Source organism: Colias eurytheme, chromosome 10 (genome assembly GCF_061535395.1).
Source record: "Colias eurytheme isolate Ceu_HAF_F1 chromosome 10, ilColEury1 Martin Lab GWU primary, whole genome shotgun sequence".
NCBI lineage: Eukaryota > Metazoa > Arthropoda > Insecta > Lepidoptera > Pieridae > Colias > Colias eurytheme.
Window position 1 is genome coordinate 5,767,302 of NC_142989.1, and position 24,632 is coordinate 5,791,933.

General features: G+C 31.0%; 2 long non-coding RNA genes across 2 annotated transcripts; one reads left to right on the forward strand and one right to left on the reverse strand.

Annotated features, from left to right (window-relative positions):
- Nucleotides 1-278: 278 nt before the first annotated feature.
- Nucleotides 279-1,441, reverse strand: LOC149905188 (uncharacterized). The gene is made up of 3 exons (XR_016457117.1): nt 1,376-1,441; nt 1,053-1,226; nt 279-694 (listed from the first exon to the last, which is right to left on the reverse strand). It is a non-coding gene; the product is annotated as an uncharacterized LOC149905188 (long non-coding RNA).
- A 53-nt stretch (nt 1,442-1,494) lies between these two features.
- On the forward strand, nt 1,495-2,722 carry LOC149905189 (uncharacterized). The gene is made up of 3 exons (XR_016457134.1): nt 1,495-1,879; nt 2,021-2,201; nt 2,543-2,722. It is a non-coding gene; the product is annotated as an uncharacterized LOC149905189 (long non-coding RNA).
- Nucleotides 2,723-24,632: the final 21,910 nt, after the last annotated feature.

Here is a 24,632-nt window from a genome sequence, read left to right on the forward strand (position 1 = left end):
TTTAAATGTTTAAGTGCAATAAAAAACATTTATAAATCCAAAATCTTTATTTAGTCCTTTTTATTTATTTATTGACAAATCATTTGCTCCTTTACTTCTCTTGATATCATTTATATAAAAAAAAGTGATAAAACATGGAAGTATTCGAAATTAGATTCAATTCTATTTAGCTTAAATATTTATTAAAAACAATTAGGTATATATATATAACTCAAATCCAAATTTGTAAGTAAATAGCATATTAAAAACACCCTTGATTAAAAAAATTAAGTTTTATTTATAGTATCAGCCTTTAAAACTTAAAATGCAATAAACAAAAACTTTATATTTACATCACAATGAATAATTCCTACACTAATAGATTAATGGTATTTATATATATTTTTATTTTAAATTTAAATCAATTATTGTATTTGCATAATAAAGAGTAGATAAATAATTTAAAAACTTGCAGTACTTATGTATACTTTTAATTTCATTTTTATTAAACTTAAAATGAAAACAATGTAGGTACTATATTAAGGTACAATTAAATTTTTACATTTTCAGATGTATGATACAAATATGAATATTTTAAGTGTAGACTGTAGACATGGTGGCGCCTCCCCCAACTTGAAGTTCTCACTACCACATGATCATCTCCCAAGCCGGTACTTCCTTGTTCAATGTTTGGGCAAGCCGGCAATCAACACAACTGTGAAAGATAAATTGGACTTAAACTGATTCTTTGTTGCTTTAAAATTTATAATTAATTTATAATAAGTACTTACATTTAATATGTTTACTTTTATTATTAAAGGGCTTGTCATGGTGTATGTAAACGTCTAAAAAGAAGTTTTTTAAACAATGTCGGTATGGTTTGTTAAATACCTTACCTATTTGTTAATAATTTTTCAAGTATTTCAACGTTTTAGTTGTTTATCTTGCAATTCTTAATATCGTATTAAAAAAAAAGTTAAATGTGTAGGTACAATGCCTTAGAAAACTTTTAATATAAGTAGCTTCTAACCAAACATAGATAGGTTTGCTTATAAATTAATATAAATATTTACTTTTGACCAGCTGCTCTAGTTTTTGTGAACTCCCAAATCATTTGCACTTATACTTTCAGAGAATTCTATCAACTTCGTCTCAGCATAACTTTTAACTCGTTGGGAGTTATTTATGTACCTTTGTCTTTGTAACTTCAGGGTCAAGGAGCTTCGCGCACTCTGCACAATGTTCTGCTGCAAGTTAAATAAAAATTACTTCAATTAACAATAATCAAAACAGACAAAATTATGCAAAAACCAATACTTTATTCGTAAAAATATATCTGTGTTATCATAAATCGTCCAATGTTTTAGATATATTTATTACTCGTATATTATCTTACCTTGCTATTTCAATTGCTCTTTCATGCCTCTTTCATGCATTCTTTAATGCATATTACTTATCTTTCAATTTGATTTATCCAAATTTTAGATAATAATACGAGGACAGCGATTATGACATTTGGATTTTTGACGTTTAATTTTCAATCACCGCCATTTTTATAATAACAACCTTGTTTTGTTGAGTTCACAAAATAATCTTACTTTATTTTGGTACCGGGAGCCTTTTCAACATGATTACTATACGATTGCCTACAATGTCCAAAGAGCGAATGAATTCCGAAGTTTTGTCTATTTTTTTAAGATTAATGGCTTGGCTACGAGGCTTTTAGGCCAAGTCGTAATGATTTGTATCGAACATTAAACGTCAAAAATCAAAATGTCATGTCACTGTCCTCATAATTCATAATATTATCTAAAATTTCAGATAAACTTAAACTTAAATATGTGAATCTCATCTCTGGATAAATGAGAAAGTGCGAAAAAGCAATATAAGATATAGCAAGGTAAGATAAAGTACGAGTAAGGACGATTTATGATAACAGACTACAGAGATATATTTTTACGAATAAAGTTTTGGTTTTTGCATGATTTCGTCTGTTTTGATTATTGTTACTTAATTGAAGTAATTTTTATTTAACTTTCAGCAGAACATTGTGCAGAGTGCGTGAAGCTCCCTGACCCCGAAATTACAAAGACAAAGATAGGTACATGAATAACTCCCAGCGAGGTAAAAGTTATGATGAGACGAAGTTGATAGAATTCTCTGCTGAAAGTTTAAGTGCAAATGATTTGGGAGTTCACAAAAACTAGAGCAGCTGGTCAAAAGTAAATATTTATATTAATTTATAAGCAAACCTATCTATGTTTGGTTAGAAGCTACTTATATTAACAGTTTTGTAAGGAATTACACACCTACACATTTAACTTTTTTTTTAATACGATATTAAGAATTGCAAGATAAACAACTAAAATGTTAAAATACTTGAAAAATGATTAAAAAATAAAGTATTTATTATTTAACAAACTATACCGACATTGTTTAAAAAAACATCTTAAATTACATACACCATGACAAGCCCTTTAATAATAAAAGTAAACATATTAAATGTACTTATTAAAGTTTAAACCAACAAAGAATCAGTTTAAATCCAATTTATCTTTCACAGTTGTGTTGATTGCCGGCTTGCCCAAACATTGAACAAGGAAGTACCGGCTTAGGAGATGATCATGTGGTAGTGAGAACTTCAAGTTGGGGGAGGCGCCACCATGTCTACAGTCTACACTTAAAATATTCATATTTGTATCATACATCTGAAAATGTAAAAATTTAATTGTACCTTAATATAGTACCTACTACATTGTTTTCATTTTAAGTTTAATAAAAATGAAATTAAAAGTATACATAAGTACTGCAAGTTTTTAAATTATTTATCTACTCTTTATTATGCAAATACAATAATTGATTCAAATTTAAAATAAAAATATATAAATACCATTAATCTATTCGTGTAGGAATTATTCATTGTGATGTAAATATAAAGTTTTTGTTTATTGCATTTTAAGTTTTAAAGGCTGGTGTTATAAATAAGACTTTATTTTTTTAATCAAGGGTCTTTTTAATATGCTATTTACTTAAAAATTTGGATTTGAGTAATATACCTAATTGTTTTTAATTAATATTTAATCAAAATAGATTTGAATCTATTTTCAAATAATTCCATGTTTTATTACATTTTTTTATATATAAATGTTATCAAGAGAAGTAAAGGAGCAAATGATTTGTCAATGAATAAACAAAAAGGACTAAATAAAGATTTTGGATTTATAAAATATGTTTTTAATTGCACTAATACATTTAAAGCATGATATTGCTTCCTATTGAAAAAAATATATTCATATGTTGCGCTGGCACTTTATAGCTTCTTGAATACTATCAATGCTTCCATGTGGTTACGCTGGGTAATCTTATCCCTAGTGCTCGGAATTGATTGTAGAATCTGGAAATAAATAATGGTATTATTTCTCAAAATTAAATGAGATCCCTAACATAAGTATAATATGGGTAGTGCATTTGAGTGTAGATTTACTTTTAAGTGTTTTATTATATAAATAATATAAAATGATAAAATATATTGAATCAAGAAGAAATAATAAACAATCTTTTATAGATTTACATTGAGTAGGTATTAGATAAAATTTATGTTTAGAGAATAAGTAGGGTTGCATTTTATTATATAGAGAAATAACAAGTGGAGAATGTGTACATAAACAAACGTATTTTTAAATATACTCTTAAGATTTGCATTGGGTATGGTACTTACATTACTTTTATCTTACACACATAAATCTGTAGGTTATAATTGTATTTTAAGATTGTTCATATGATGCCCCCATATCTCATAGAGACTCGTGATGATTGCGCACTTCGCAATAATAAATTATTTACACGATTCTTCTTAAATCAAAAGGTTTGAAGCCTTTTCTTGGAACAACCCGATGTAGTTATGTTAATTTTGCATTTTTAATATAATAAATGTATTATCTTCTTTAAAAGCTTCATTTATTAAATAGATTTCCAACTACATACGTTTCACTTAAATTTGATGTGTATTCTTTTAATAATATTCAAAATAATGTTATAAAAGTTCCATATTTACAACTTCACTAAAATTGCTTAAAACTGTCATTATTGACATTATAACAAGAATGCTAAATGTCAAAGAGAGCGTGCCGGTTCCAATTTTTCGATTGACGTCTCGAAACCGCTCGAAACAGTCTTGTTGCAATTGGTTTACATATGTTTTAGAAGGTCCCGGTGCCAAAAAAGTAAGATTATTTTGTGAACGCAACAAAACGTACCCATAATAAGACTGTTATTCTAAAGGTGCCGGTTACCCCCCAGGTCCCTTCTCAATGTAATTTTAAGATGGAGTAAAGAACTGTTTGGCTTGAGATTTTACCGTGATAATTAGACAATGATTGATATAATGGTTCAAATTAATTATTTATTAGCCACCAATTTTCATTGAGTAATATGAAGTAGTAAGCTTAGTTAATTAACAATGTTGTTGGTGGATATTATGAAATGGTGTGGATATTATGAAATAATAGATTTCCGCCCGCGTTTGCAAAGAAAATCCCGCATAGGTTCCGTTTCTGTGAGAATTCCGGGATAAATTGTAGCCTATGCCTTATTTTGGGTCTTCAGCTACCTATATACCAACTTTCATTGTAATCGGTTCAGTAGTTTTTACATGAATGAATAAAAAACATCCATCCATCCATCCTCACAAACTTTCGCGTCTATAATATTAGTAGGATTACTTTTTGTCCGTTCCTCATATTACATTCCAAACTACCATCCTAAAAGTTATAATAATCGCAAATACATTTTCAAAATGAATGCAGTAGGTATATGAAATATTAAAAATTCACACACGTTATCAAATAATTAATAGAAAGTTTTGAACATTTTTAAAAAACAAACATCAGGAGCTCGTCTCAATGACGTTACACAATTTTACTTTCCACCTGCTGTCACAAAAAGTCGAGCGTTCTACAAAAAAGTTAATTAATTACGTATGCAAATCGACGAAAAAGTCGCAGCTGAGGCACACAGAGATAATGAGATTGCGAGGCACGTAGTCTTGCGATTAAATCATTGCGAAAAAATATTCCCTTGAATATTTCGAAGGTTTTCGGCTATTCGGTAAGTCCATTGTCAATAGAGACTGGAGTTTCTTCACTAATAATGGTTCTTGAAATGAATAATCACAGCTAATTATTAGCATTTCCCTATTACGTATTCATGCCGGGCTCAAGACGAAAACAGACACTGGCTTTTAACTGAGTACTGTAAAATACAAACCGATAAAATTACATTTAAAGTTTAAAAAAATCGATATAATTCGAAAATACACGCATTTTCAGCCACTATTTAAACACACACAGGTGTAATTGAATAATAAATTTTTTATAAAACAGTTATATAAATGACCATAAGGCTCTCAAATCCACAACTAAGCATTTCATTCCATTAAAGCATATTGTTTTGATAAAAACTACAGTATCAAAAAATGTTATATTCCTATCTCTAACACAATAATATAGCATAATATTGCAGTAACAACAAATCACATTGAAAAGTCACCATAGTTATAAAAATGGTTACACTCCTCTTTACCTTAAACATAAACATGCAGCATGCAACGGATTAGATAGTCACAAAACCGTCACGAATTCATCCGAAACGGACTATTTGTTTTTTGCATTAAGCCTTGGAGGTAAGTCATCGTTCAACCGTCTGGAAAATCGCAGCAGATTCACGCGTTCTTTTCATTTACTACGGATGCACGTCTCGTTTTTCATGTATATGCGAGTGGTACGCGTAGACCATGTTCGTTACACGTCATTAAGCGATACTTTGCAGCAGACGGCCCTTGAGACCGCCTACACCCCTTGCGTTCTCCACTATCAGCTGATGTGCGAACAACTGGATGAGATAGCGGCATTTTTAGGTGACATTGAATGGAATATTTGAAATTTTATCAAATTAAGTTTAAAGAAAAAAATGCTCGATTCACGGTAATAATTTATTTTACACATTGTTTATTTATTTTACAGTTAAAAGCATTAATTATACTTGAACACCAAAATAATAAAAAAGCAATTAAAATCTTAAATTCATAATGATGCGTGTTTATAAACAGTTAAAATATTATTATTAACTGAAAAGGTGCAAGTAGATGTAGCTGCGTCTTATATAATTGGAATACATTTGTTTAATTAGAACAATGTCTCTAATAGTGCAGTATTATATTATGATTATTTATACACGTCTTAATATACAATAATAGTCCGAACATAATGCATCCCACTACAAAAATTACGATATTACTAGATGTCGCATCTAGAACTTCAGGGCGACGTTCCCTCCCGCTAACGCGATTTTTGTCAGACTACCAAACGCATGCTACATTTAATAAAATTTCGCTGCGAGCACATTTCAGCGAATGCCGTGTCGCTGCTTATTAATTAAGCACGACTTAATATATTGAGATGTGGACGAGTGCTCTAAAAGGATTCATTAAAATTTAAATATTCGCTTTAAACCATTTCTGATTAATTGTACCTCCCGCTGTATGATAAACCTTTGTTAATTGCTCTTTATTTTTCTGTCTGTAGAGAGACTTTATTTTTCAATAAAATACCCCTTACTTCAATTTACTCATACTTTATTATAATAATTGTGGATTGTGGCAACTGTTTGTGGTTGTATTTTATTCATTAAAAATAGTGAGTTTATCACAGCTGATGTGTCTTTATTAAGCTATTGTTTTTTTTATGATAATCGTTATTATTTAAAGTAGATTACTTATTATAGAACTATGGAATAAATTTATTGTTTAGTACAGAAAAAAGCAATATTATACAACGTAGTTCGTATTATGAAAAGTATAGGCTTGTTATCAATAAAGTTTAATAGACTTCCAGAAAACGTCACAAGGATTATATTTTTACCTAGGGCGTCTTTAATGTTTTAATACTTTACAAATCGACCATTAATTACCGTTTTCAGGTTTTCATCTGCGAATCATAAACTGCTGCAAAGGAATGCGCTAAGGACACACGAAGTAATTAAAATAATAAATCCAGTATTGCTCAGAAGAGCTGAAGATTATTAAAGAGAATCTTGCGCCTCGCGCCAAGTAAATACGTCACCAGCAGCGCTCGCACTGCAGCTGATATAAAGTTTGTTGCGGGAACAATGTGCGTCATTATACAAAATTCGCTACGTGCTTACAGGACTTGGAACTAACTGTTACCGCGGGAATAGTTACATAGCATTATAAAATATCCCGCCTTTAAAATGCGAAGAAATTAGTTTTAACTCCCCGCTAAATGGACGTGTGAAATTTACTGGGCTATTAAAGCAGCATAATTTCGCGTTTACGATCTTCATAATTAACGGTACAAATTAAGTTGGGGGATAATTTTCAGGTGAAATTGCAGTTTTCGCTTCTTGGAATAATAAAGAAGTATGGCGCAATGTGGATAGTTTATGTACAATTTATGCCTAAAACAAGAAAATGCTTCTTACGTTGCTTTAATAGGTATTTTTAGCTTGTTACAATGTTTATCTACAGAGCATCTCAAGTTCTCTCAATCTGGCGTCACGTAGAAAGCGGTTTTGGAATTACAACCATGCATCGCAAACAGGAACGCTAAATTATTCTGCTCTTGATTTTTCTCCAGTCATATCAAAACAATGCACCGGACCATACAAGAAAACTCAATCTCTCAGATTCTGACGCTCAAAGATAGGTTGTATGTTTGCACCCGTATTTCAGAACATCTTCAATAGGATCTTCCTAATTCTTCAATGACGTAGCCAAAATCCTGACATGATGACTTGTAATGTGGGCTGACCTGAAAAAAGGAATAACAATATTATAATTATGTTACAGAAACGTCAAAATCAACACCACCACGATAATAACAGTTAACGTTTGAATCGAAATTACAAATCGCGGTTGTCGTCTTGCAAGTTTGTAACTTTGTCAGTGCAAGTCCTAAATTAATATGAATCTCTAATTTGGAGGCACACGTGTTGCACAACTTTGCAGACTGCTCCAAATTGGATAAACATGTGCGAGCAACGAGCCAAACGCGATACATACGGGCCAATATTGCTGGCTAAAATGTAGCGTTGTTGAAGGAACATCTATCATTTAAAGAAATAATAATATAAACAATTTATGTCTTCTTTTGTTTCCTATATGTTATGTACGATTTACTCAAACAGTAAAGCTTAATAATCTTGCAATTTTTGCAATACATTGAATATTATGTACTTAATCAAGTTGAAAATATATTCAACAGCCCTTATAATGTAAATTGTCGTTTGTAATTAAAAAATAAGAAAAATAGGCATTATTTTAATAAACTTTTTATATTCTACTTTTTATTTTTTTATTGGTGTTTTTGTACCTAACTAGGTTCTGTCCTTTTTTTTACAAAATTACATGTTATTAGACCACAATCGTCTGCGCAAAAATCATAAACGCCTCGACTATCTACCGAGTATTTTTCTGTATATTTCACGGTTCTACCCGTGCAATGTTTTTATTATAGTACGTCTTCTCATACAAGCCTTATGGTAATGATAAAGGCTGTCGTTACCACCTTCACCCCATCGTTTGAGACAGTTTTGGATAATATCTGCATTCAAATATAACGTGAATTATGTCTAATGTTACTGTAAATGTAAGAGCGTATTAATTCCAGCTGTTTTGTGTTCTACTCAACAAACACTCGATTTTTCTCCTTAAAAAATCTTTAAAAAGAACGTTCACGAGTACTCTTGTAATAGGCAATGGGTGTTAGAAGAAATATAAAAGAGATCATGAGATCATGATGTAAACAAAAATAATAATACGATGGCAAAGTAGTTTTGCTTTTCTATGTGTTATTTGATTAATCCTGTCTAAAATACCTGTATTGTTAGAAGATATTAATATATAAATAACTGAGTTAAGCGGAGAAGAAGAAACTCTTAATTGGATTAACTGAAATTGTAAATCCCGCAACAAAGGCATTGCTTCCCAAGACAGAAGCATAAGTGAAAATATTGTTTTAATCCAATCAGTTCCCACAGCGAGATGAGCTTAACGCTCCACTTTAAATCAATTTAGCGCTGTAATAAATCTGTTTTAAAGGCAAGATGAATCGCGTTAAGGAGTCAAGTGAAAAATTCACTAATTTCAAAGTAATGTTGGTGTGAGCTTGCTGGCGTGGCAATTTATTCTCATTAGACCATGTTGCTCCGGCTTGCTCATAACACTGCGATCGTGGAGAGCCGGCACAATAAATATGGCGTTGAAATATATAGATGTTTTAATGTCGGTAGTACTTTAACATCGTAAGTATCATGTAGGGGAGAGATCGGTGTTTAAAATGTATTAAGTCTATTTGCTTGCGTTTGATAATAACTGAAAATACCACACAGAATTATGATTGATAAAATATATATCTTGAAGAAATCTACTACAGAAAATGAATACAGTTTAATTTAATATTTACTTAAATAAATAATATTATTTACTTATTTTATTTAGTTGTAACTCTTAAATAAAGTCGTTTCAAAATTGTGTATCTCTGTATCAGTATCTACGTCTATGTAAAGTATGTAAACAGAGCTTTTATTACATAATTAAATATCTTATGTGAAAATTCAATATAATAATTTTTATACGCCACATATATTGGACCGGGTTATATCCACTTTCTTCAAGAGATTTGATGAATCTGCGCTACAGCGCCGTTTCAAGTCGCGAAGCCAACATTGTGATACAATCTTATCTTCTCAATGGCCAATTTGTTTCATTCTCTTATTAAAAGTGGAGGAAATAAATATGTATAGATTTCATGATGTATATGTATATGTATTCATTTAGAAATTAATATAAATAGTTTTAATTTTCTCATATTGTCTGCAAGTCAATAAAACTTTAAAATACCGTGCTACGTTTAATATAACGCGTTTCTTTAATGCTTAAAAGATAATTATATAACTTTATGTACCTAATTCTCGACTGCAACAAACCAAAGTTTCTCGTTTATGATCATTAAAATATAAATTAAGGTCATTATAATTTATCACCTAATAAGCAATAGAAACATGTAAGCTAAACATGCTGGTCCTGGTAGTACGTTCATAATATATTATGTGTCCTTACATGTGCATTTTACATTATGGGTCCGCTGAGTGCAGACTGTGTCGGGCCATACTGCAAATCTTTGGGGAAAACCTTTGCCTAACAGTAGATGTTCCAAGACTGAATAAAATGGACATAGACGTTCCAGTACTTCTAGTATTAGTATATGGTTATATCTGTGGTTCTGGCTTCTATCTGCATAGCATGCCTTATAGAGTACTTTTATGTTAGAATAATAGTTCATTTTTGGGAAACATGCTCATATATATTGGAGTCTTGCTTCTAAAATTGAATACATTATAAAATATTCAGATACTCTCGAAAACATAAAAATAATATCACTCTACTTAAACTTTCATACTTCATACTTAAATGAAAGTTTAATATCATTTAGATAAAATTAATTCCCAAATTTAACCTAAAGCTGTAAGTAGGCAGGGTATTTAAATTATAAATAACTAGCAGTCCGCCCCGGCTTCGCCCGTGGTACATATTAACGTTTTCTCTACGTAAAAACCATCCTCGTACTTCAAGGAATATAATAAAAAAAGAATTATCGAAATCGGTTCAGCCGTTCTCGAGTTATGCGCTTACCAACACATTTTGCGATTCATTTTTATATATAAGATTGTCTCACGCAGGTGCAGACTCCATCTAACTAATTAAGAATGCTACGTAAATTGTAGCTTAGTGCTCCTACTGTGTTTATAGTACTGTGTCCGGAATATTTATGTGCGAATTATAATTAAATTAACTTTAATATAAATATTGACCTACATCCATAAATGCGAAAGTAACTTTGTCTGTCTGTCTGTTACTCAATCACGCCTTAACTACTGAACCAATTTGCATGAAATTTTGTATTGAGATATTTTGATACCCGAGAAAGGACATAGGCTACTTTTTACCCCGGGAAATAGGATAGATTTTATCCCGGAAATCCCACGGGAACGGGAACTATGCGGGTTTTTCTTTGATTGCGCGGGCGAAGCTGCGGGCGGAAAGCTAGTATTATATAAAATAGTTGTTGAAAAACAAAGTTGCATGCTAAAAAGCAAGATGTTAATACTATTATAACCAAAAAAGGTAGTTTTTAACTTTGTATGTTTGAAGGGAATAATTTTCGGAAGTATCTTACGATCTAAATATTAAAATTCTTACACTAAAGAAAGCTTCACTATTCAGCAGCCGTTACATAGGCTCTTTTTTTCCTGGGTTAACCCGTTCATCATCATCAGTCTATATAATATTATGTTCCCCCTGCAATGCCACGATTTTTTTTTTAATTATTTAATTTAATTTGTAATTGGATACTTTATCTTAATATTTAAAGTCTTAACCTATTGACCACCGAGCGGCCCGATCGGGCCGAGACACAATAGATTTTCTATTGTGTCTGTGATCCGAGGACTGACGGATTAATTAATGAATCAGGGTCAAAAATACCCACACACCTACAAAAAAAAAGTTTTTAAATTTAGCATAATAATCATAATATTGTAAATTCAATACAGCTTTCCAGGCATAACTGAAGCCGAGCGTCTTAATCCGTATAGGACGCTCGACTGATTCCTGCTACAGCCAAATCGCTTTATTCGATAGACTTACGCCAAATACCATCTAAAATACGACTTAAACAATAAGCCCAAAAAACTCAAAATGGTCACGAATACAGACAAAAAGTTTGTAAAATAAGCCGCATTGCAGTACCGAATTTTTGCAGTAACTACGAATTAAGCGGACAATATAGCCCGCTAAACTAACTTTATTAACACATTGTAAAAACGTGAGTATTAACGACAATTGTATGTTTCTATAGAGCTATATAAATTCAAGTGAAAGTCATTTATTTTATTATTTTAATCATTTTCATGAAACCTCTTTCCTTATTTACCAATGAGCATCACGAAAAACGACTCAAGCAGATGGCGGGAAAAACTTGTAAAAAGCAAACAACACTAAATAAAAGTTAGAAACTAAATTACGAATAAATTACAATAGCTGCACAATAAATCCTACGTGAAAATTATATAACGATATGATTGGAATATAATAAACGTGTTAGGATAATTAGGGCCGTGATAAATTGTTTCAGTCACGTATCTAGAACATGCTGCCTTCTCATATGCTCGTGATTGATGATCAGGCTTACGTCCGTTTTAAAAAAATTAACCCTTTATTATAATTTTTAATGCTAATTTTAATTAAATAAAATGACTAGTATCAGTTTATTATGCGATAAATACAGGTAAAGACACGAAGAGTTGCTTCTCTTACTTATTTTATATTTGATTTGAAATGTTGTGGTGGACACCATTTACTGAAATTAGCGTTCCACAAGCCACGGTATCCAATTAAATAACGCGAAATGAAGTTCCTAATAATTTGTGAAGTATCTCTATTTGTACACGAATTAAACGTTAAAGCAGCACTTAGAGAAGCATGTGTTAGATGAGAAATGACAATATCAAAGCAAGTTTAAAATTCAAAAGCATTTGAAATTGGTCGTGTCACTCGATTTTGTTTCCTTTGACTCGAAAGTAAACACGACCAACTATTTCCTTTCACAAAAAATACAGTTCATCCTTTCTATGTTGTATGAACATTGCATTGTATCAGTTTCTGTGTGACAGAATCGATTTATACGAGTTTTGAGCGCTTTTTGATGTAAAGGAAGCATAGTAGACGTATTTGTCAGGAACATACGGATCGGATTGTCTACCCAGTGTGATAGGTCGGACGGTATGAACGGGAAATATCCCGAACAAATATGTTCGCTGTTGTTCTACTGACTCTATCTTTTTGGAGACTATTGTCAGTGTGCTGATATACTTATATAACATATTTATATATATGGGCACTATTCTTGAATATCTTTTGCGTAAGTACCTAGTATCTTTTTAGTTATCTGTGCCAGTATAGATTTTTTTTGTTTTAAATTTGATGTTAATTATGGACTGAGACTACACGTGTAGTAAAAGCTTGTAAATCCTTTATACAAACTGATTCCACAGTAGCATAAATGTGACAGAATGCTCAATAGCGGATTCAATTTAACTGAGGTGCCTAAGCGATTAAAACTAACATACATGTTGAAGGTATTTCAATTTTCGCGTGAATTTAATTGAAATGCGTATGTGGCTAAATTAAGCAATTAACAAAATTTTATAATTTATCGTGATGAACGTTAAAAAAATGTACTAGCAATGTTTTTATTTTATATCAAAGTGCTCTTAATATTATCACCTACCTAAGGCTAAGGACGAAATGAATACAGGAAGAACCTCTTAGTTAAGGAAGTTGCTTGATCTTGACATGGCAAGAGCAGAGTTAGCTAGCCTCATATTATACTATAAGCAAGGTAGGCCAGTGGAAATTAACATTAAATTCGCAAAGCACGATGTAGATTTGAATTTTTGGTATGTTGTTTGGATCAGTTAGGGTGATGTAAATCCCAATTTGCAACTTCGAAAAAGTTGTGCTCGCTGCGCACCACGTGATAAACTGCGAAAATTTTGGACTTTTTTCACTTTTTGCTCTAAAAGTCATAAACTATGCGTTTCCGACAAGTATGATTCAGTACATAAATTAAGGTTATTAAATTTGCAACAATTTAAGCCTAACCGCAGCTCTCTAAACCTTATAACGAATAAACTGTGGCCATTCGAAGATGGTTCATTTTTCCGGAAATATTGAAATTTTTAGTTTTGCTCCCGTTTGAAGCAAAATATTGGCAAAAACCGCTCGTTCTATGAGAAGTTCGTATAATAAAGTTGTAGTGCATTTAATTTTCTTTCATAAGAGCATAGAACAAAGTCTGTGAGACAAATATTTCACACACAATATCTGAAAAACAAAAAGAAGGTAGAAATAGATTTTTAAAGAATTGAAACTGAGAGCATATAAAATCATAAAAAGAATAATACTTTTTCATTTGCAGGATAGGTAATTAACAAAATTACAAAATTTGGGAAAGTAGGAAAAAAGATTATACGCAAATAATAAACTGCGAAAATTTTGGACTTTTTTCACTTTTTGCTCTAAAAGTCATAAACTATGCGTTTCCGACAAGTATCATTCAGTACATAAATTAAGGTTATTAAATTTGCAACAATTTAAGCCTAATTAAAGCTCTCTAAATCTTATAGCGACTAAACTGTGGCCATTCGAAGATGGTTCATTTTTCCCGAAATATTGAAATTTTTAGTTTTGCTCCCGTTTGAAGCAAAATATTGGCAAAAACCGCTCGTTCTATGAGAAGGTCGTATAATAAAGTTGTAGTGCATTTAATTTTCTTTCATTAGAGCATAGAACAAAGTCTGTGAGACAAATAGTTCACTCACAATATCTGAAAAACAAAAAGAAGGTAGAAATAGATTTTTAAAGAATTGAAACTGAGGGCATATAAAATCATAAAAAGGATAATACTTTTTCATTTGCAGGATAGGTAATTAACAAAATTAAATTTTCTACAACTTTATTTTATGACCTTCTCATAGAACGAGCGGTTTTGCCAATATTTTGGTTCAAACGGGAGTAAAACTAAAAATTTGAAAATTTCGGGAAAAACTGACTATCTTTGAAAGGCCACAGCTTAGTTGTTATAAGGTTTAGAGAGCTGCGGTTTAGCTTAAATTGTTGCAAATTTAATTATCTTTGTAATTTTGTTAATTACCTATCCTGCAAATGAAAAAGTATTATCCTTTTTATGATTTTATATGCCCTCAGTTTCAATTCTTTAAAAATCTATTTCTACCTTCTTTTTGTTTTTCAGATATTGTGAGTGAACTATTTGTCTCACAGACTTTGTTCTATGCTCTAATGAAAGAAAATTAAATGCACTACAACTTTATTATACGACCTTCTCATAGAACGAGCGGTTTTTGCCAATATTTTGCTTCAAACGGGAGCAAAACTAAAAATTTCAATATTTCGGGAAAAATGAACCATCTTCGAATGGCCACAGTTTAGTCGCTATAAGATTTAGAGAGCTTTAATTAGGCTTAAATTGTTGCAAATTTAATAACCTTAATTTATGTACTGAATGATACTTGTCGGAAACGCATAGTTTATGACTTTTAGAGCAAAAAGTGAAAAAAGTCCAAAATTTTCGCAGTTTATTATTTGCGTATAATCTTTTTTCCTACTTTCCCAAATTTTGTAATTTTGTTAATTACCTATCCTGCAAATGAAAAAGTATTATCCTTTTTATGATTTTATATGCCCTCAGTTTCAATTCTTTAAAAATCTATTTCTACCTTCTTTTTGTTTTTCAGATATTGTGAGTGAACTATTTGTCTCACAGACTTTGTTCTATGCTCTTATGAAAGAAAATTAAATGCACTACAACTTTATTATACGAACTTCTCATAGAACGAGCGGTTTTTGCCAATATTTTGCTTCAAACGGGAGCAAAACTAAAAATTTCAATATTTCCAGAAAAATGAACCATCTTCGAATGGCCACAGTTTAGTCGTTATAAGGTTTAGAGAGCTGCGGTTAGGCTTAAATTGTTGCAAATTTAATAACCTTAATTTATGTACTGAATCATACTTGTCGGAAACGCATAGTTTATGACTTTTAGAGCAAAAAGTGAAAAAAGTCCAAAATTTTCGCAGTTTATCACGTGGTGCGCAGCGAGCACAACTTTTTCGAAGTTGCAAATTGAGATTTACATCACCCTAACTGATCCAAACAACATACCAAAAATTCAAATCTACATCGTGCTTTGCGAATTTAGGGTTTTTTAGTGTCGATTTCTACTGGCCTAAGGAGTGGATAAAGAAAAATGACTAAATAATCTTAAAAAATGTATATTAAACGGATATAAAATGTAAATAAAATAGTCTTAAGTAGGTATAGGTATGCTTACGTCAAAGGGAAAATGTTTCTTCTTTCTCTGTGAAAAGAAATACAATAATTATTTACCTCTCTACTGCTATCGTTATTATACAATTATAACATATAAACAACATTAACAATACTGTAATTAATACAACCAATCTTGTAAAGATATAATTTAAAATATGCATTAAACAATCGTAAACAACAAAATATAGCTTTCAATCAATGAAATTAATTCAACCATAATTAAAATAGCGAATAATATTCCCGAATAATACAATATGAAATTCACAGTTCATTGCAGTACACCGCCATTTGCCAAACAAAATGACGATAACACTATCTCATTTAAGCAGACGCCAAAACTATATGTTTAAAAGTAATAAGTCAACTTGTTGGTCCTGCGAGTTCTTATACCCTCTTGAACTTAACAACTACATCTCTCAAAGCAATTACTAACTGCAACAGTCCACTGAATTTCAAACTTTCTACTCAGACTTTATTAATTTCACAACTCGAGTGAAAGTATCTTGTTATATTCTAACGATCCTTTGCGATTTGTTTTAAGGAATTTAATTTCTTGTTTCTCTTGACTGCGGAATATTTTAAGTTGATACCGCAGTGAGGATATTGTTTTAATTATTTATTTTATTTTGTCTAGAAGTTTTTTAAGAGTTAAAAATTTATGGACTTAACATAATATGTATTACGAAATCAAATAAGACATTAACGAATTATATAAGCAAACTTAGCCTGAAAATTTTTGTACTATGATAGTTTCAAAATTTGCATTCGGTCACTGTGTAAACATGCGTTACACTAAATAGGTTTTAACCGTGAAATTGGCTCCAACTTAAAAAGCTTACGCACAGCTAGAACAGTATGTAGATAGTGTAAAGAAAAGTCTAGAGACATCTATCATCATGGCCATAGTTAACATTGAACGGCGGTAGGGTGCAGACGCCCTTTTAATCTGAGAAGTATATTGTCATGGAGTAATTTAGATCCCATCACAGAGCTCTATTGAGACAGGACATGAAAGCGTTAAGGTATAAAGCGTATGAAGTGAGTATTTACTTCACAATAAACAATATTTTTTCATATAAAGTTGTTTAGGAGTTTGTAAAACTATATTATAAAAATAAGTAAACTCTTTGAACGGCTCATGCTAAGATATGAATGTTGAAAACTCAAACTACAAAACTTCGTACGTTAAAGTGTTAAACTATGCCCTATGGAGTGCGCCAAATTGAATTATTATCTTTATTATTTCATTGATTTAGTCGTTGTAAGTTTTGTCATAAGTTTAATTCATATAAGATTCCATAGGCTTCGCCTTGTCTTGTAAGAAAAAAACACTACACACAAAAATTACTTGTCGAAATGTAATACTTTTAATATCTGAAGAAAAATACTCCAATATACTATGAAAAATCGAAATAAAAACGAACGTTAGAAGTGCGAATAAGTCCTACGTTTTTCGACCTTTTAGTCCACTTCCAAAAATAGCTTTTAGAAACAGACTAGAAGATATAACTGTAAGTAATTTTTGTCGCATCTGTTACAAAGGCGAACGCTTTGAAACACGTCGTCACGGGAAATAAAAACGAATTCGTCAATGTATAGACAAAACGGGCGACGATGTAACGGATCAAATTCAATTTGCGAGGTGAGGATTGAAGAGGGTCCGAAATGACGGAACGAGAGAGGCCAGAACAGTCTGGAAGGTTCGAGCAATCTAGAACTCGTACTTTTATATTTGTAGCTTATTAGACTGAGAACTTGACGAGCCGATGAATAGATTATAATATATCAGGTAGGTACGTTTCCTAATAAGATGATTATTGAAGAAATTATAAAAATATGTAGTTACAGTAAAAGAAGTGAAAACAAGGTTATTTCTTGTAAACCGTGATTTCTTACAATAGTGTGAATTTCTCAGAAGGTATAATTTTATTACTATTAACATTAAGGTAAATATAAAAACGAAAATGTCCAACTACGTGAAACTCAAAGCAAAATAAAGACATTCAAAGTATAGAAAAAGTGGAACACTCTTAGTCCGTGTGGAAAAAGGTTTCTTGCGACGCTTCAAAGTTTATGAACTGACTGCAGTGCCTACTTAAAACACACGACAGCCATCGTTACCACTTTTACGGTACAGATTTCATGATGAATTTAAATTAAATGTGAGAATAATGTACATCATTTTTGTAGTAAAATGTAAATTACTTTGCTTTTGTACAGAGTTTACATAAACAAATTTACGCTATTTACATTTTCTATGGTGTTACTATGTGCAAAATTATTTGGTGATAAGAAGTATGATAATTTTGTATTAGCCAATTCTTATAGTCCTTTTAATTCTATTTACCATCGCACACGTGTACAACTATTACATAACTGAGTTTTACGTACGACGATAGCTTTGTTGCCGTAGCTTGTATTGTAGCTCATGTAAATTTCCCATGTCCCATAAAATTTGGTAGGTAAGTGTAAACTGGATAAAATATCATATAGGAGGTGAATTTAAAAATCTAAAAATGACGCTATATTGTATTAAAATTACGATTATTGTAATATCATTTAATTTAAATAAAAAAATCAAATATTTCTAATTAAATGAAAACATAAAATTGTTTGGAAAGCAAACTGTCTCGAATTCCAAGCTCTTAATGTTCAGAACATTGCGCTGGTAGAGTAGAAACTCTAATTAAGTTTAATAGTAGTGCGACTGCGTTGATTATAGACACTCATGCAGGAGGTTTTCGTTGCTGAATCCTTATTATTTCTCGAGTTTCCTAACTGAATTACAATAAGATAAAAACAGGTTTTAATTAAATAAAGGAAAATTATGTGTTTTCTCACCATTTCATTAGCAAATATACCTAAATAAGATACTTCATTTGTAACTGATTGTGAGGCTACTGAGCCTTACTTGCACTATTGAGAACGTATTATGTCTGGTATATAACTAGTAATTTATTAAGTGTTATAATACATAATAGATAGACAGGCTTCACTTCCAACTAACCAGAAAACCCTCGTCCTTATTGATCTAAGAAATCATTATTTATATCGTATTCTGTATTTCAAATAAAAAAACTACCTATTTTGTAATTCTAGCAAATATCCTTACAGAATGTGGTCTTGTAGTCCCAGTACCTATCTTTAAGTTGGCAGATAGATAGCAATTAATAGGTATATTTTTAAGTAGTAGCATACATTTTGTTTTACCCTTATTATCGTTATAAACAATCATTGTATGGAACTTAAACTCATACGTACCTGCCTGTTATAAATTTTCATACATTTTTTGTTACGTACACCCCAGTCAAAACTAATGAGTGCACTCAAAAATAACAAAGCCAAATGAAACTCATCTCCTATCTTGTGTTTAATGAAAAATTGTAGGATAGTACGTACTATGTATTGTTATTTTATGAGTACGTAAAATAATATCAATTGCAAATTCCAAACAAATGAGAATCTACGATCATTTATCCTCTTCGGGGAATATACCTGTAACCAATGTTCCTGAAATAGACGTTCTTTATTTAAAATATTTTTTGCTTTTTCATATAAATATTAAGTTTTAGTATACAAGTTCTTCCTTTCTTTAATTTTTCCTTTTCTATCTTGTATTCAAGTCTAGTCTCGACCTCCCATGAGATTAGTCACGCGTACGTAACTAGTATAAGGAATAGGTGACATATTAAGTTAAGATTGGGATATTTCGTTTATAAAATAAAGATTAAAAATATTTTTTTAAATAATTTTTGTGACAATCTTATCAATATTATAAATACGAAATTATTATTTCACGTAAAAACCACTAAACGGATTAAGAAAAACTTGGCAGTGAGCTCATATATCAGAATACCTATATAAATAGGTACTTGCGGGTTCCTCCGCGGGTGAAACCAGGTGAGACAGCTAGTATACAATAAAAAGGTCATATTCACATAATATAAACTCACATACCAATCCCATAATGTACTGCTTACAACATAATTTCTTTATCTCGCAGTGCCAGCTCCCCTGTCATTTCGCACTCGTCATAAGGGAAGATATACATTATTATTGCGGTAAATCCGAAAAGTAATGTCCCGTACCCACCTTTATATCGTTAAGACTTTATATTGAAATTCGGCGAAAGACGCAAGAAACTCTTTCAATTAATATTTAAAATAAAATATCTCCCGGGTATTTTTAGAGACGCGCACGTTGTAAAGTGTCTAAACGAGATGAAAGAGAAATTTCGACATTCCCTATAAAAATACAGTCTTTATTAAATTAAAGGATTGTCTGAAGTAAATTTATTACAAGTTTATTCAATTTATAATAAATAGCAATTTACAAGTTCTATTTTCATTCACGTTTTGATATTTGAAGGTGGTTTGAGGGTCAAATTTTATTTAAGAAGAGAAAACTAATTTCGTCAACAATGTCTTTATTTCGATTTGTTTACAGAATGTATGTAAAATAGGTATAGATAATAAATCTAGAACTATTGGAACTTTCAGGTAACACCACAGTTGAAATCCATGTCAGCAGCAGCCCTAACCCATGTAGACAAGCAAAAGATAAACGAAAAACGTGCAGAATGAATTTTGGAAGACTATACATGAACAAAACAAACAATGTTGACTTATGCAGAATACAGCCTCACACTTTGAATGCACTAACACGAACCAAAACAACGGCCGTTAAAAAAAGAAGAAAGCCCTCAGACGGCTGAGGTGCACCCGAAAAAAAATTAATGATTGCGAAATGAAAAAAGGGAATCTTAGAAGAAACGAGCACCACGTCTTTGCGAGTTTTTAAAAGCAGGTCTGCATTTAGTGAATACCCATTCACTGTTGGAGAATTCAAACCTCAACCGTATTCTGAGCACTTCTCGAATGCAACTCTCTTTAAAGAAATTTCAACCTTTTTTGACGATAAGACTCAAGTCCCGCATAAAGGCGACTTAAAGTTTTACATTCATCTCAGGAAATTAATGTAGGTACGTGTTTTAAACTCAACATATTCCAATTTAACATGGATTAACTGTACCATTTACTATGCCGTTTAGGTACACGCATAGAATATCAAATGCAATACAAGGTATAATAAAATACGTTACAGACGTCGAGATAACTCGTTAAATAATTCAAAGTAACTACTAAATATTCTGTAAATTAAAGCAAAAACTATATTTTAAAGAATTTTAAACTTTCTCAACACTTACAAAACTTTCAACTGCTATGAAGGCTAAGATCCTTTTACTCAACGTTTTAGTAAAATTCTTAAGATCAAAAGCCTTTCCAAGTGGTTGCCCGAAATTTCCATTATACTCGTGCAAAAGGTAAATTTATACTATCGGGTTGCATTTTGATTTAACTTTTGAAACCGCGAAATTTTCATCACTTCTCCGTTATACGCCAATAACTTTTTAAAAAGTTTTGACGATAGTTGTTCCTCAAAATGATAGCAAATAAATAATAATAGCCTATGGCAGTAAGTAAAGAAGGTAAATGTTAAACAAATATTGTAATTATGTTAATATTTTTAGCAAAATACAGGGTAAAATGAAAGACGCTAAAAAGAAAAACACACTAAAAGTAAAACATGGTACCTACCCCCACATGGCAACCAACTTCATTAAGAAGAAAATACATAGCTATGATATTGTAGAAGGCTACTTTCATTTCACTATCTTGTATGATTAAAATAAATTGAACTTGACCTTTTCAAGGTGTCAGTTCTACTAATTACATGAGAAGGTTTGACTGGTATTATAACATTAATCCACGTAAGAAAATAATTAACCAAGAGCGTAATTATAGCAAGAGTTTGTCATTCCAATAATATAATCACTAATAAAAGTAATATAATATAAATATAATATAATCACCAATATAAGTATTCTTACTTTATTGTCGAGTTTTATTACGTGTATTTAATTCGTTAATCTGTTTTGTGTTTGACGGTTCGCTAACACTCTGAAAGCGGAATATCCTTGGTAGATGCATTGATTATTCAAAATACACAAACGTATAAAAAATTCGTACACTATGTAGGATATAGGTATAAATCAATGCGAGTGTGATGCCGACGCGACGTGTCCAATACACGTTTGAATATAAGAAAAAGTTTGTAACTGATAGAAACATTCAACGGGATTGGCAATACCGAACGGTGTAGGTCTCAAAAAGGAATCTCCGGAGAGAAAAATTAGATTTGAGGAACTGGAACGTGCTCCAGCCGAGACGCTGGCGTGCTCGCTCCAGTATTATGCGAGTTTTTACCAACTTAAATAAGGGTTCTCTCAGCCTGTCCTATTTTTATACGCAACCTTTATACTAATAATATAGATAATGATGATGTTGAAGTGTTCTCATAATTTTCCGGGCTCTTGGGAACGTGTTTAAAATGGTATTCGTAGAAACAAGTTTCATGATATACCTCGAATTTTATTGAAGACTAATGTAACCTGGATAAAAAACGACCTACCTTAATATTTTTTAGAAAATATAATTATTTACAGATCAGTATAATAGTTTACATAGTTTTTCGTTTCCAAAATTAAATTGTATCAATCACTGCCCATTTAAAGAAATAACAATAACTTTACCTATACCTTTTGCAACCTTCAATTTAATTAGGTAGACCACAGAATGACTAAAAAGTCATTCGTAATTTTAGTTAACACATTTACCATCTGTTAATTAAGCTCTCCCATAAAAAGGTATAAAAATAAAACAATCCTCTACATTCAGTAGGGATTTTGTCAAATTAGCAGCTGATTTAATTATGTTAATCTCACACGCGCAGATGTGCCGCTACGTGCGATTCGAAGTAATTACAGGTAAATCTTACGCTCTTGTATTCTACGTTATATAACTTTCCTGAATATCGTTTGTGTGTTGTGGATATATGGGGTTATTTGCTTTTATGTTCAATGTATGCTTAAATTATAATTCATAATTATATAATTATGATGGACATAAATTGGTTATAAAAAATTTCACCAGTTGGTATAATGCAATTGACTGACTGACTGACTTTATTTTCACAAGTAAAAGATAACCTGATACACATTATACACATTACCAAACCTCTTACATTCACGTCCCTGAGTATGTTCAAGTATTTAATACTACTAACTAAATAAAGAAATCAGTTTAATATTATTCGATTCAATCGTGTAAGAAATTATATTAAAATGCCATAAAACGATCTGAAACAGCAATGAAAATCGCATTAAGCATTTCCTAACTGATAGGAACTAGCAAGAACAATGTTTTAGTTCGGTTTTTATCTCTCTCAGTGTAATCGAAAACTTCCGTGCCTCGTAACTTCTTATCGGCTCTTCTACAACGCTTAATTTAAACTTAAATGCAGCTTATTTTACTTAAAGCTTAGTATTTTCTGTACCAGTTTTGTTAAAAATGTTCGCAATACTAACTTCCAGTTATAAAAAATACTTAGGCGAGAGTTCTTTTGTAGTCTTTTATAATATTTTGTTAAATTTCAAACGAACAATTTTTCCTGTAATAGCAATTAAATATAGAATGATAACATTAATTCATAATTTATATTATAATGTCTTTTTCGTATTCTAGTCACGGTATCAGGATGAGTACGAATACATTTAAATATTTTTTTTTTAATTTTCCGACACGATAGTTAAATTACCTTTAGTAGGATTATCTAAACCGCACCAATTCAAATTTATCGTGCCGACTAACACCAAACGGGCCCGAAAAATATACACCATAATTTAATCCAAGCAAAGGGATGATATCTATTTTCCACGCATACGCCTTCAAAAGAACCCTTATTGAATAGAAGGTCTCTATTATTCACACATTATATTTTACTGACAATATAATTCTGAGGCGACGTTGTGGTCTTGACAGTTTTATCATTTAGGCTTCCAATCTGAGATAATGGAATGGCTTTTGATTAAATGACATTACTCCATATGTTATTATGTCATAAATATATGGAGCCTTAATAGTTATTAAGTTTATTCGTAAGCAACGTATGCTATTTCGTACTTTTTGTAATGATATTTGCTAGCTATTATCATAGACTAATATACTCAAGCTATTATGGAAGAAATTAACGATCAAAATTAGTTAAGTATCTGTAATTGAATGAATCTTTATTTCTGCTTCTACTACATACCTACTGTTCTTGTTAACATTTTACACGAGACCATTGTCTTGATTCAATTTTCATTGTTTTTATAATTTTTCACTCAAAATATCTTGTGTGTTTTTAAAAATGCAAGAAATAAAACTTAGTATAAGATTTTTCAAATCATGCATGTTAACATCGTTTTCACAACCTATATTGTAAAGTTTACAAAAGCAGGCTTAAGTTTCTATAGTATGCAGAACAAGTAAGTATTGTACTTTACGTGTTTTAGACATAACATAACCAAAAAAATATTTGTCTCATACCGTAATGATGCTCACGACGGTACAGTCTAAGAGCATCATTTATTTTAATAATTACATAAACATAAGTTTATTTAGAGAAAAATGGTATCGTCATTAATTATAAGAACATTTTTTTACTTTATCAAAGATTGATATTATAGTTTTGCTATTCCTTTAGTACGTGGCATTTCTAATAATTACAGTACCTACATTTCTTCACAATAAATAATTCTCAAAAATTATTCGAACAATTCGTCAAA